Source organism: Strix uralensis, chromosome 2 (assembly GCF_047716275.1).
Source record: "Strix uralensis isolate ZFMK-TIS-50842 chromosome 2, bStrUra1, whole genome shotgun sequence".
NCBI classification, from domain to species: domain Eukaryota; kingdom Metazoa; phylum Chordata; class Aves; order Strigiformes; family Strigidae; genus Strix; species Strix uralensis.
In genome coordinates this window covers 138,213,261-138,227,820 of record NC_133973.1, presented here as the reverse complement: position 1 = coordinate 138,227,820, position 14,560 = coordinate 138,213,261, and positions in this window count along the sequence as shown.

Here is a 14,560-nt window from a genome sequence, read left to right as displayed (position 1 = left end):
CTTTCTGCAGGGCAGGGGCTGTTTATGTTCTTTAATATCTCTTTTCCTCTCTTCTTACATTAATACATACTCATACAATAATACATACTTTTGCTCTCATCCAAGCTCTTACTTCATAATACGCAAATCAGCACCTAGACAGTCATCAATACTCTTACCCCACAAACAGTTCCATACCACGCAGGCAGTCTCGGTGCTGCCATCTTCTTCACACTAGCACGGCTTCGTATCTCTCTTCCAAGGCCTGCTTCTCCTCCAAGCCTTGCTGCTTCTCCAGGCCTCTGCGGGCCTACGCAGATCCACCTTCACCGAGCTCTCTCACCGAGCTCTCTGACTGAGCTCCCCAAGAGCTGACCTCTCTCACCGAGGAACTGGGAACAAACCCTGGGAGGTGCATTTAGCAAAAGCCCCCTGGTGAGTCAATGGCAGAGGATCTGCCAAGCAGGGTGGCCCCGCTCCACCAACCCCCCGACGTACTGTAGATGGGGATAAAGTCCCCGCAGTGGGCATTAAAACTGTGCTGGGGCAGACAGTCTGGGTTATTCCTGCATCGGGAAAGGTAAAGCCATGCGTGGGATTGCTTTTGTCCCAGGGCCCGGGTGCCCTTGGTGGGTAATGCAGGAGGATGGAGAAGTCAGCTGTGCGCCTTCAGGGGATTGGATTTTCGGTGAAAAGAGCCAATGAGCTGACCTGTCCAATCACCCTGTTACTGCAGTTGGTGCCCCGCAGCCCCTGGGCTCTGGAGGGGGTCAGGAGGCAGGGTGAAGGCAGGCACAGTCCCTGCCTGCTCTGGCAGGAGCAGCTCTGGGCCAAGAAAACGTCCCCGTCGTGGTGCTTACGGACGCAGGGCCGGACGGAGGTGACAAAGCCCGGGGGAGCTCGGAGCCAGGACCTGGGGGAGACCCGGCAGAGGAGGGCGGGGTCAGCAAGGGACCCAAAGGGGAGGTTTGGCAAAGGGACGGGGGAGAAGGCGCATCAAGGGCTGGGTGGAAGAACCACGGCACCAGGGATGGAGAAAAGATCATTTAATTTTTTACGATATCAGGGAGTTTCCCAGCCTTACACCCCCGTCTGCTGTCTCCGGGGTGCCCGTTGCTCCTCTGGGACCAGTGCTGTCACCTTGGGGGCTTGGGGAAGCAGCAGCAGCAGCAGGACTGTAAGCACCATTGCCAGCAGGCCTTGAGACACTGCCAGAGCCGGGCACTCCTGTCCGGGGTCACATTGTTCCTCCTGATCTGGTCCCCATCCACAGCCTCGTCTGTGTCCAGGAGCCCCCGTGGCAGCTCCACTCTCTGCCCATTGAGCCACATTTTGTCTCCCGGCTGCCGCAGCTTCGCCTCCACCTCCCTGCAGGTGGGGGGCTGGGGGTGCTCCTTGGGGAGGGTCTCATCGCCGCCCGCTCTTGCGACCAGCCCCTGATCATCCTCGGGGGACTGGGCGGGTCCCGAGCGCTCTTGTGCCGCCACCTGCTCCGACATGGCAGCAAGCCTGCGCTCCAGGAGGGTGTCTGTGGATCTAGAGCTGCTCGACAAGAAGGGGCCCGGAGAGCAGATCTTCGGCATCTGTATGCGGCCCTCCGGGGTGTCGATATAATAGGAACTTCCCGATGAAGCAGAGCCTCTTGATGATGGGGAGCCCACAGAGCATACCTTGGGCATCCGTATGCGGCCCTCCGGGGTGTCAATATAATAGGAACTTCCCGATGAAACAGAGCCTCTTGATGACGGGGAGCCCACAGAGCATATCTTGGGCATCCGTATGCGGCCCTCCGGGGTGTCAATATAATAAGAACTCCCCGAGGAAACAGAGACACTTGACGAGTGGGTTCCCACAGAGTCTATGTCAGGCAGCTGCCACAGGTCCTCCATGCTTGGCGCCTTCGCGCTGGCACTGCAGAGGAGCAGAGGGAAGTGAACGTTCTGCACCGCGGCCCCTCCGGCGGGACGGGCAGGGCACAGACTGAGGGGCTGGGGCAGGATCTGGGGGTCTCCCCCGGCACTCACCATGTCTCCAGGGTCGGTGCAGGCTCCTTCATTCCTCTCTCTGTCGGTGGAGAAGTTGCCCAGTAATGAGACGGACTTTGCTCAGGCCTGCCGTGGGGTGTCGGCCGTTTGCAGGGTGCTCGGGGCCGGGACTGCTCAGCACTCGGCTTCTCCGTCTGGCCCTTGGCTCTCCTTCGGGAACGTTTCGCCGCCTTCCTCATCCCCTGCAGGACCCCAAGAGCTGGGTGAGATGCAAGCAGCTCTCAGGCCCACACCACAGCCCACCCCACAGCATCCCACCCCCCGGAACAGCACGGTGCAGCGTCACCTACCCAGAAGCTCTTGGCCCTCGACACAGCATTGCTCAGAACAAGCAGTAGGTTGAGCATCAGTAGCGGGAGCCTCTGGGCCAGGGTGGGCCTGCTGCCACGCGCCATGTCTGTGGGCCCAGTGCGGCTGCAGCCTTTTATATTGGGGCAGGTGGGCAGAGCCCCCTTTGTGATGTCACAGGGTGGCAGAGCCCCCTTTGTGACATCACAGGGTGGGCAGAGCCCCCTTTGTGACGTCGCAGGGTGGGCAGAGCCCCCTTTGTGACATCACAGGGCAGGTAGAGCCCCCTTTGTGACACCCGGCAGCCCCCCCTGCCACGCCTTTCCCCCTGCGAGGGGCTCAGGAGGGGCTGGGGTGTCCCCCTCGAAATCAGGGACCCCTGTGTCGGCACGGCGCGGCACGGCACGCTTGGAGGCTCAGAGCCAAACCGCTCAGGTCCCCGGGGCCAACGTAGCTGAGAGACCCCGTAGCTGAGGACAGGCCCCGGCGCGTTGGGACGTGGCGCTTTCTGCCTGCCTGCGTGTAACGCCCGAGATCCACGTAGGAACCTTCACGGGACCATCTTTGTGTCCCGTCCCAATGGGGGCGTAGCGAGTAGCGGGGCGTTGCCCGCCGATCCCTCTGTGCTTCCATACTTGCCATTTACTGATCAGCACTGGCCAAAGGAACGACCGCATCCGCTCCAGCTGAGGGACCTCTGACTCTTGTGCCACAGCGACGGCGGCTCTTTTTCTGCCGCAAACTGAGGTTTGGGTGTTGAGTGCTGAGAGCTTGGATTTATGAGCCCAAAGTCTCAAGAAAAGGGGGGAGCGCATGCCTGCTAGCCGATGGCTGCCAGCAGTTGGTGCTCATTGCTGTGAGGGGCCTCGGACAGGATTGTGCCCAAGGACGTCATTTTTGCAGCTCTGATGGGTCTTGATACTGGGCCTGGGGTCTCCATACTGGGCCTGGGGTTCTGTCACTGGGGTGGAGTCCCGATAGTGGGGCTGGGGTCTTGCTCCTTGGGTGGGGCCCGATCCTGGTGCTGGGGAGCACCCACCAGAGCCAGGGGGTGGCAGCTGGATTGTGGGGCTGGATTTGGGGGTCGGGGTGCAGATGTTAGGCGGGGCTAGATGCTGGACTGGGGGTTGGGTGCTGTGCTGCGGGGTGGGTGCTGGGCTCAGGGAGCCCCCCCCTTCCTCCCCAGCCTGCCGTGAGCTCTGGGCTGGGGTATCCCTGCAGCCCCCTCCAGCACAGTGGGGATCAGCCCCTCTGCCTGCCGCCCTGTATTAAATTTAATAAGTTGCTTTAAATTGTACTAAGTTGTAGTAAGTTGTATTAACTTGTAGAGGCCAAAATAATTCACACGTCACAATGTTCTTCTTTCTTTCTGCAGGGCAGGGGCTGTTTATGTTCTTTAATATCTCTTTTCCTCTCTTCTTACATTAATACATACTCATACAATAATACATACTTTTGCTCTCATCCAAGCTCTTACTTCATAATACGCAAATCAGCACCTAGACAGTCATCAATACTCTTACCCCACAAACAGTTCCATACCACGCAGGCAGTCTCGGTGCTGCCATCTTCTTCACACTAGCACGGCTTCGTATCTCTCTTCCAAGGCCTGCTTCTCCTCCAAGCCTTGCTGCTTCTCCAGGCCTCTGCGGGCCTACGCAGATCCACCTTCACCGAGCTCTCTCACCGAGCTCTCTGACTGAGCTCCCCAAAAGCTGACCTCTCTCACCGAGGAACTGGGAACAAACCCTGGGAGGTGCCTTTAGCAAAAGCCCCCTGGTGAGTCAATGGCAGAGGATCTGCCAAGCAGGGTGGCCCCGCTCCACCAACCCTCATGAGCTGGGAGATGGGGAGGGGAAGCAGACTGATGTCAGGACAGTTGAAGAGGAGGTGGTCAGAGACCCGCTACACCACTTGGATGCACACAAGTCTGTGGGACCGGATGGGTTACACCCAAGGGTGATGAGGGAGTTGGCAGATGTGCTTGCCAAGCCGCTGTCCATGATTTACCTGAAGTCATGGCTAACTGGGGAGGTCCCATTGGACTGGAGGGTGGCAAAGGTGAGACCCATCTACAAGAAAGGCAGGAAGGAGGATCCAGGAAACTGTAGACATGTCAGTCTGACCTCGGTGCCAGGGAAGGTCATGGAGCAGGTCATCTCGGGTGCCATTAAAAGTCATATAATGGACAACCAGGGGATCAGGCCCAGTCAGCATGGGTTTATGAAAGGCAGGTCCTGCCTGACAAACCTGATCTCCTTCTACGACAGGGCGACCCGCTTATTGGGTGAGGGAAAGGCTGTGGATGTTGTCTACCTTGACTTTAGTAAGGCCTTTGACACTGTTTCCCACAGCATTCTCCTGGCAAAACTGGCTACTCGCAGCTTGGATGGGCACACACTTTGCTGGGTAAAAAACTGGCTGGATGTCCGGGCCCAAAGGGTTGTGGTGAACAGAGTTAAATCCAGTTGGTGGCCGGTCACAAGTGGTGTCCCCCAGGGCTCGGTTTTGGGGCCACTCCTCTTTAATATCTTTATTGATGATCTAGATTGCCCATGAAACCTCTGCGCAAAAGGCAGAAATAATTGCCCTGACCCGCGCTTTGGAGTTGGCCCAAGGCAAGGCTGTGAATATCTATACGGACTCAAAATACGCCTTTGGAGTCGTACACGCACACGGAGCAATTTGGAAAGAGAGAGGACTCTTGAACTCACAGGGTAAAAACATCAGACATGCAGAGGAAATTCTGGAACTGTTGGAAGCAGTCCAGCTTCCTAAAAAAGTAGCAGTCATGCACATCAAGGCACACCAAAAGGTGAACTCTGATTTGGAGAAGGGAAATGAGCTGGCGGACAGAGAGGCAAAACGAGCAGCCAAAGGAGAGGTAAAAGTAGAAGGAGCTTTATCCCTGATGGGCGAATTTCCCTAGAGGGTAAGCCTAATCATACTAAAGAAGATCAAAAACTTATCACAGATCTGGAAGGATCATATAATGAGGAAGGCTGGGCCCTCACCCCGCAAGGAAAAATAGTCATTCCCTCTTCTTTTTAACATGGTCCCTGGTAAGGGAGGAACATAAGAAAGGACATTGGGGAGCAGAGGCCCTATATAAACACTTAATTAAAGATATTAGAGCTAGAAATTTATATACTACGGTAAGACAAGTGACTCAGCAGTGTGATCTTTGCCTCCAGACTAATCCTAAAAATACCCCCAGATTGGAAACGGGCCAAATTGGGAAAGGCAATGGGCCTGCGCAACAATGGCAGATTGATTTTTCAGAACTTCCAAGAAAAGGGGGGTATCGATACCTATTGGTACTAACAGATACCTTTTCAGGCTGGCCAGAAGCATTCCCTACCAGAACCGCCAAAGCTCGGGAGGTGACCAGAATATTAATACAAGAAATAATACCACGCTTTGGGGTTCCAGCAACAATATCCTCTGACAGAGGGCCACATTTCATTTCAAAGGCGGTGCGACAAATCAGCCGCCATTTAGGTGTAGATTGGCAGCTTCATACCCCGTATCATCCCCAGTCAAGTGGCCAAGTAGAAAAGATGAATCATTTAATCAAACAGCAGATTGTGAAACTTGGACAGGAGACTAATTTGGCTTGGCCTCAGTCTCTTCCTGTGGCCCTTCTGCGCATACGAACTAAGCCAAGGGCAAGAGAGGGGTTAAGTCCTTTTGAAATTCTGTACGGACGACCCTATAGCATACAAAAGGGCATATCCACGCAGGCAGGGGATGAGACTGTAACTTCATATCTGCTGGCATTGGGTAAACAGCTCAATAAAATTGGAAAATATCTGTTTGGAACCCGAAGTAGAGGGTTAGATGGACCTGTGCATAATATACAGCCTGGGGATTATGTGTATGTTAAGTCTCTTGCAGAAAAGACCCTGGAACCGCAATGGGAAGGACCGTTCCAAGTACTCCTCACCTCCTTTACTGCAATTAAGATCAAGGAGCAGAGCCCCTGGATCCATCATACCAGAGTGAAGAAGGCCCACAGATCTCCATGGAAGGCTACACAAATTCGGCCAGGAAAATTGTATTTTTCACGGTAATTTTGGTCAACGTCTACGCCGTTGTGGTAGCATGGAATCAGAATTTCTTTGTAGGCCTTCTTCACGGGATGGCTCAAGGAAATAATTTGTCAGATTGCTGGGTATGCACAGAATTACCAAAATCAGGTCAATTTCCTTTTCTAGGTATTCCCAAATTTAACATCCCACGGTTTACAAATACGACAGGTTGGGTAGGGGGACCCACCTGTGAAGAATATGGTGGTGATTCGTGTTAAAATATGGTGACTTTGTTAGTGTTTGCCATGTACATAAGTTAAAGGAGATTTACCATAGTTCTATTGTTAAAAGGGTTTGGAGGGGTTTTTTCCCCTCAGTGACTGATGCTAAGCAGGTGGAAAAGTACTGGCGGGACCCCGTCAGAAGCCCCCAGCAACACCGGATTGCGCAGGTGAAATATGATTGGAGGAATCCCTGCCAGGAGCCCCAGCAACCCCAGAAAGCCCGGGAAAGTTTGAGGGACCCTGCTGCGCATGTGAAGATGAGAATATAAAAGGGAGTGACGAGCACCACCTGGTGCTTGTCGGTGCGGAGCAGGAAGCCCCCCCTGCCCCCTGGCGTGCCAAACTTTTTTTACTTGTTCTTATTGCAAATAAATTTATAAAAGAGATTTGCGGCTCTGCCTCTGCATTTATAACTATTTGGTGACCCCGACGTGATACTGTGATAGACAGTAAACTGTCTGTTCATCAAATTCCATTAAAGATACTGGGAGCTCGTGACATGTTATTCCATAAACTATGTAGGCCTAAGCTTAATCTTAACTATTACATTGTGTAACGACTGACTGACTGCAAGTGCTTATCTAAGTTGAAATGCTGAAGCAAGGACTCCTATTGTGCAAAAGGCTGAAAAGAGGGAGAAAGGGAAGAAGGACAAAGGGGAGAAAGACAAAGGGGAGAAGGAAAAAGGGGTAGTGTCTATACTCTGTAAGACATAAACAAAAGCTTTGTGAGCCACTCTCAGGAAAGCAGGAAATACGAGGAGTTGGTGACGCGAGGAAGACCCGGATGGAGCGACCCCCTAGATGCAAAGTGCGCAGACGCAGGGTACACCTCTCAGAGAGACCCGATACCGGAAGGCGGAGGATATAAAAAAGACGGACCCTCGGGAAGTGAGCGCGCGCCGTTGGTGGAGCAAGGACTCCCCGGCCGCCCAGCGCTGTTTTGCTTGTTGCCGCTTGCTAAAATAAATAGTTGAAATTTAATTTTTCCTAACTTGCATCATTTTGGCAAGATAGTCTATAACAGTACTTCGGGACCTGTGGAGTGTCGGTTTCCAGGGGAGGTGCGCCCCACCTTTTCGGTGGCTCCCGGATTCCTTTGCTTCCTCGGACCGGCAGTATCACGAACAGAAGGCAAGAGGAACAAGCAAAAGAAAAGCGAAATCCCCAGACGACGCTCCCCGGAGATTCCCCGCGAAGGATCCAGGCGAAGACCTCGGACTGTGAGTGACGCATGGTGCGGGAGGGGTGTGTTTTCTGCCTGAGTGAGTGCGGTGTGACTGAGACGTGACAGTGTCACGAAGCGAGTGCGGAGCCCTTCTAGCCACGGTTTCAGAGTCCCGCGAGGGGCCTGGCCGGCGAAGGGACGAAGCGAAAGGAAAAAAAAAGGTTTGAAAGGACTCAGGCAAGGGTTTTCAGGATAGGCATTATCCTAGGGTGTACGGGATCAGTCTTATCTCAGGGCGCCGGCAAAGACTTGTGGGCCAGAAAGGGAGTAAATCCCGCGGCTCGGGGAACCCCCGGAGAGGTTCCCAGAGAGGGAGCGATTTACCCGGTATTCCCCAGGACAGTCCCCGGGATGCGTGTTAAGAAATTGGGCTAATTGGTCAGAAACAAAAGGAAAAAGTAAAGAAAAAAGGATTCGCTATTGTATGGTCAAATGGACCAGAGAACCTATTAAATTCAATCATTTATTTTGGCCAAAATTTGGAACTACTGACGATTGGACGTGTCAGGCGTTAAAGTCATATGTAAGCAATAAAAAACCCTATAATCAGGAAGAATGCGACTACGCTCAGGTGTGGAAAGGTTCCCGAATAACATCAAAAATCCTATTATTAAAGAATAAAAATACAGCTAAGAAACCCTTGAAAGACAAAGAACGGAAACCTTTAGAAAATCTTCCTCCTCCTCACGAGGGAAGCTCAGAGGATGAGGAACCAAAGCCTACCGCTCCTTCCCCTCCATCAACTAGCAGAACCAGCAACCAGGAAAAGCAGAAACAAGCAACAAATAGTGGGGCAGAGGTTTGGGGAGGCGTTGGCGGCGGCGGGCGGCCCCCAGGACCGCGGCACGACCCCGCGCCAGGAGCCGGCGCCCCCGCGGCACCGCAGGGAGGGGGCCCGGCCGCGGCTGCACCCCCGCGGGGGCTGCGCCGAGCGCTCCGGTCTGAGCGCGGTGCTAGAGGAGCCCGGCCGGGGAATACAGCGGCGAGAGAGCAACAGATTTTACAAACATATTCGGGAGTAGACCCTGCATCCCCGGTGGGGGAGGCTTTACTCAAAACTCGATTCGTAGCCAAATCGTGGGGTGATATCAGAAAGAAATTAGAAAAGTTAGATGACTGGCAAGATCGGGGTCTGCAGGAGCTGTTGAGAAGCACAGAAGGTGTATGTTAGAAGGGATGAAGAAAAGCAGAGTGAAGGCGAAAATATTTGTTGCAGCAGTCAGAGAAACTCAGCGGAGAGAGGAGAAGCCTCCGAGATCTCGCTCTAATGAATCACCTGGAGCTTTAGGTGGTGAAAAGGGAGGGACAGTAATTAGGGAAAACACATTAGCCTGCTATTATTGTGCAAAGAAGGGACATTTACAGCGGAATTGCAGAAAGCGAGAGCGGGATGAAAGGATGTTTAAAGAAGAACAGGGGTGTCAGGGGCTCTATTTCCTGGGGACAAAGACATCAGAGGAGCCCTTGATAAAATTGAAATTAGGTCCCCAGGGAGAGGAGTTTGAGTTTTTAGTAGATACGGGTGCCGAAAAATCAACTGTAAAAAACATTTAACAAAATGTAACAAATTTAACATCCCACGGTTTACAAATACGACAGGTTGGGTAGGGGGACCCACCCGTCATGATCTGACGGGAGTATGGAGACCACCCGATGGCAATTATGACAGGTATTGTCTTTATGGACTACATTTAAAAATTGAGCTAGAATATCAATGGATATTAGATCAAGTTGGCCGAAATGATGCCTTGTATAATGAATCCAAAGCCATTGAACGAATGTGGGCAGAAAGCACGTGGCCACTCCGACAGCCGGTAATGATGCGAAACAGAGCAAGTAGTGCGGTCCAGTTCTTAGGCACAAAAAAGGGGGCTTAGCAAACTTGCAATAATACGTACCCCAGAGGGTCAATAAGGAAGACCGGCTACACGGGATGGGGGAAATTCCCAGGCGAATGCCATGACACCGCTGAGTGGAAGCATGGTCCCAGCGAGAAAAGGTGCAGTTTACTGCCAGGTTGGTGGTACTTATGTGCAAACGGAAAGGCCAGCAAGTGTTTACCTCAAAACTGGTGGGGAGGATGTACAACAGGTATATTATTGCCTATCTCATACCCCATTAGGAATCTGCAAGGCGTCTCACAGACCCTGTGGTACCAGGTTATAGAGAAAAGAGAGGTTGAGAACCCCCTGGCAATTAGAGGAACCGGATTTCATAGCTTTGTAAGATGGCTCATCCCTAGGCCAGGAGTAAGCGAATTAGAAAAAGCCCTAGTAAATATCTCTGCCACTGCTGAAATCTTGGCTAATGCTACTGCTGATGCCATTGTCAATTCGCAAAAGGAGATTAATTCGTTGGCAGACGTAACAAAATCGCATGGCTTTGGATCTATTAAGGGCTAAAGAAGGAGGGGTCTGTACAGTAATTAATCAAAGCTGCTGTGCCTTTGTAAATCGTGAGGCCCAAATTGAGACAGATGTGCACAGGATTTGGGAAGCTTCAAAACTATTTCATTTAATAGCACAAGGAAGGTGATACGTCCTGGGGTTTCACAAATCTTTGGGAAAAATTGACTTCATGGCTGCCAAATTTTGCATGGTTAAACAGCTTTTTGTTCTGGTAGTGACACTGTTGATTTTAGGACTATTAACTTGTATTTTAATCAAATGTTTCTTTGGGTGCTGCCACAACACCGGAGATGCTTATGTCACATGGAAAAAGAATCAGCTTAGGCACAGGCTGGGATCAAACAAGTGCTTTTCTAAAGCGTTAGAGCAGTGGCAAGAACGCTCTCACTGCACACAGCGCTTCCTCGCAGTTTCTCACTGCCCGACTCTCACAGGGGGCGGGGGGGGTGTCCAGAGCTCTTAACCCCTTCTCCGGGCGTGGTTTTAGTCGGCGAGTGCCGCTATCCCGGACAAGAGGTGCAAATGGAAATGGCGGCTTCCCCCGGGGGAGCAAAGCCATCTCTGTTTGCTTCCTGCACAGGAACCACCAAGAGCCCGTCCCGGAGCTCACAGGCCGGTCCTGCAGGGCCGCGCCAGGCCCCGCAGCTGACAAAGGGCCGCGATGGGCATTCAGCCGCCCGTCATCGACTGCTAATTGCCACCTTGGCTGTGGTTTGCCGACTGGCCTCACCGCAGAATTATAACGGGAATGCTACGATTTAGAATCTTTTTTCCATGTCATTAATCACCTCAAAAATACCCTGTTTGGCAGCAGTTGGCAATGGATACTGAGAGACACAGGGCACTTCTGTCCCCCTGTTACAAACGCAGAGGCAGAGCCGACAATATCTTTTATAAATTTATTTGTGTGAAGAATATGGTGGTGTTATAAATGAGTTCAGACTCATTAAGGTTTTAAAACTTAATTCCAAATTTATTGTTTGAATAGAGACGAGCAAACAGCGCTGGATGTGCCCGGAGTCCCGCTCCACCAAGACACACACCTTATATAACAACTCCGATTTCTTTTATAATGTAGTCCTTATACATATTCATGAGGATGGGTGTGTTCCCTGAGGGGTCTGCGAAGTTGTAAACAAGTTTCGCGGGCTTTTCTCGGGTTTCCATCATGGAGGGGGGAATGGCTCAGCCCGGAGGATGACTCAGCACAGGTGCATTTGCAGCCACAGTCTGAACGAGTCTGGACATGACACTGTCTGGTTTGATGGGGGAGGCCATTTTAACTCCCCTTTAACAATTGATCTTAACAACAAGAACTATGTACATAACATCTTATTGCCTAAAAAAAGTACTAAAGCATTTAGGAGTTCCATACATAAGAGAATTACATCTTATCACTCACATGGGCACGAATCAGATAAACATATCTCACAGTGGTGATTCGTGTTAAAAGTACAGTGACTTCACTGGTATTTGCCATGTACATAAGTTAAAGGAGATTTATCATGGTTTTATGGTTAAAAGGGTTTGGAGGGTTTTTTCCCTCAGTGACTGTTGTTATGCAAGTGGAAAATTACTGGCGGGACCCTGTCAGAAGCCCCCAGCAACAGCGGATTGCGCAGGTGGGAAATGATTGGAGGGACCCTGCCAGGAGCCCCGGTGACACCAGAAAGCGCGCGAAAGTCTGAGGGACTCTGCTGATTGGAGGAATCCCAGTCGGGGGCCCTGGCAACACCAGAGAGCCCGGGAAAGTTCGGGAGACTCTACTGCGTAGTTCGAGAAACTCTATTGCGCTTGCGTAACCCCACAACATTTTGGGGAGAATTACGCCCGTTTGTGAATATGCATGAGGGTAGACTATAAGGGGAGTGATGCAGCACCACCTGGTGTGTGTCGGTGCGGAGCACAAAGCCCCCCGGCGTACCGAGCCCTTTTGTTTTACTTGTTCTTATTGCAAATAAATTTCTAAAAGAGATTTTCGGCACTGCCTCTGCATTTGTAACATTTGCAATAAGAAAAAGCAAAAAAAAAAAAGTTCGGCACGCCGGCGGGCAGGGGGGTTTCTGCTCCGCACAGACGGACACCAGGTGGTGCTGCATCACTGCCTTTTAAGGTCCCGTCCTGGTCTTCACATGTGCAGCAGGCTCCCTGAAACTTCCCGGGCTTTCTGGTGTCACCGGGGCTCCTGGCAGGGTCCCTCCAATCATTTCCCACCTGCGCAATCCGCTGTTGCTGGGGGCTTCTGACAGGGGTCCCGCCAGTAATTTTCCACTTGCATAACAACAGTCACTGAGGGGAAAAACCCTCCAAACCCTTTTAACCATAAAACCATGATAAGTCTCCTTTAACTTATGTACATGGCAAATACCAGTAAAGTCACTGTATTTTTAACATGAATCACCACCATATTCTTCACACCCGTAACTCCAAAACTCTGCACTCTGCCATCTGGGAAACAACACTGTTTCCCTGCCAAAACATCAAGCCCTAATATTTTTCCTTCATTCTCGACTTCTCCCCTCCAGCCACTGCACCAGCGCCGAGATCTGACCAGTAGATTGCCCATGTAATATTGCCCGGGGTACCCCCAGTGCCCGCGCCTTCCGCCAAGGAGAATTCCTGCCCGAATCATCAAACCGACCTCACTTATCCCGGCGTGGTTTAAACTTTCTACCAGGAGGCTGCTCATGGCGCCCATTTGTCCTTCGCTTCCGCCACTCCTCCAGCTCCCCCAGCTTTGTTCCACCTTTCTCACAACCGCCACCGGATCAAACCACTTCTCCTTCGCCCACTGTACATCTGGGGGAGAAGGGACACAACTAGACTTCTGTAATAACTCCTCTACCAACATCCTGCCGACTACACCAATTTGTTATGGAGGCTCTCAAATAAACAGCCAACCACCAAAAACTAAAAATTACTAACACAATTAACTACCCTTTGCAAACTACAGCTTCGAAGCTCTGTGAGAGGAGAGGAAAACAGAACAACTCCCTAGGCTTCAAGGACAACCCGAAACGCAGAACAAAGCCCCACTCCCAGGGTTTAAGGACGTCCCGAAACGCTCTCTCACTCACCTAACAAGTGTGGGCTCTCAACATCCAGGGCCTGCTCGGGGCAGCGTCCAGACCCAAGTCACCTCGAGGAGTTTTCCTGGATGGCGTCCGACCCCAGGGGAGAGTCCTCGACTGCTGCGTGCTGCTCCAGGGTAAGAGATCAAAATGGCTGCCTGAGGGGACCAGCTCCAAATGGCCGCTCCAGGGGACTCTGTTGACACCCAGGCCCAATCTGATCTGTGCTCTGTAGCCGAAGGCCGCAACTGCCGGGAAGCCCCGAGACCAAAGGCAGTCAGGAGCTGCTGCGCTTCAGCAAGCAAGAAGCCCGATTTTCATTGCGGGGGGGCACCTGCCACAGCCTGTGCTTCCATACTTGCCATTTACTGATCAGCACTGGCCAAAGGAACGACCGCATCCGCTCCAGCTGAGGGACCTCTGACTCTTGTGCCACAGCGACGGCGGCTCTTTTTCTGCCGCAAACTGAGGTTTGGGTGTTGAGTGCTGAGAGCTTGGATTTGTGAGCCCAAAGTCTCAAGAAAAGGGGGGAGCGCATGCCTGCTAGCCGATGGCTGCCAGCAGTTGGTGCTCATTGCTGTGAGGGGCCTCGGACAGGATTGTGCCCAAGGACGTCATTTTTGCAGCTCTGATGGGTCCATCCCGGTGAGGGAAGAGAAACCTGCAGACACTTGTGGAAGCCCCTCAGGGACTCTCCCCCAAACAATGTACTGACACAGGCAGTAGATTCTCTGGAAATAGGTGTGTACTGCTGAGAAATGACAGGAATATTGGTTTCTTTTGTTGTCTATAAGAAGTGTGCCCTTGTCTTTGGGCATGGCCGTTGGGTGGTATGATCCCCCGTGCACCCAGCGCTGCAGCACAGACTGCCTGCCTTCTAAAACTTCCAACTAAGCCTTAGAGGGTTCTTCTTCTGAGACCGAATTTGCGGTAACATTTGGCAACCCAGGTGGGACACTGCTTCTGAATCTCGACGGATCCGTGGGATCACAGGACCTGCAGCCGACACCGAGGGATTCTCGGGGAGAGCCTCTGATCCCTGGGCCGAAGAGCTCGGAGCAAATCCCCTGGTAAGATGAAAGGCATTCTGTCAGGCTTTCCGGCTGCCTGCTGTCAGACGTGGCGAAAGCCTCGCCAGGTTGGGCCAGAAGGGTACCGAGGGCTTCGAGTCCCTCCTGCACAAGTTCTACCAGACGAAAGTTTGGAGGACGCCTGCTCTGAAATCCT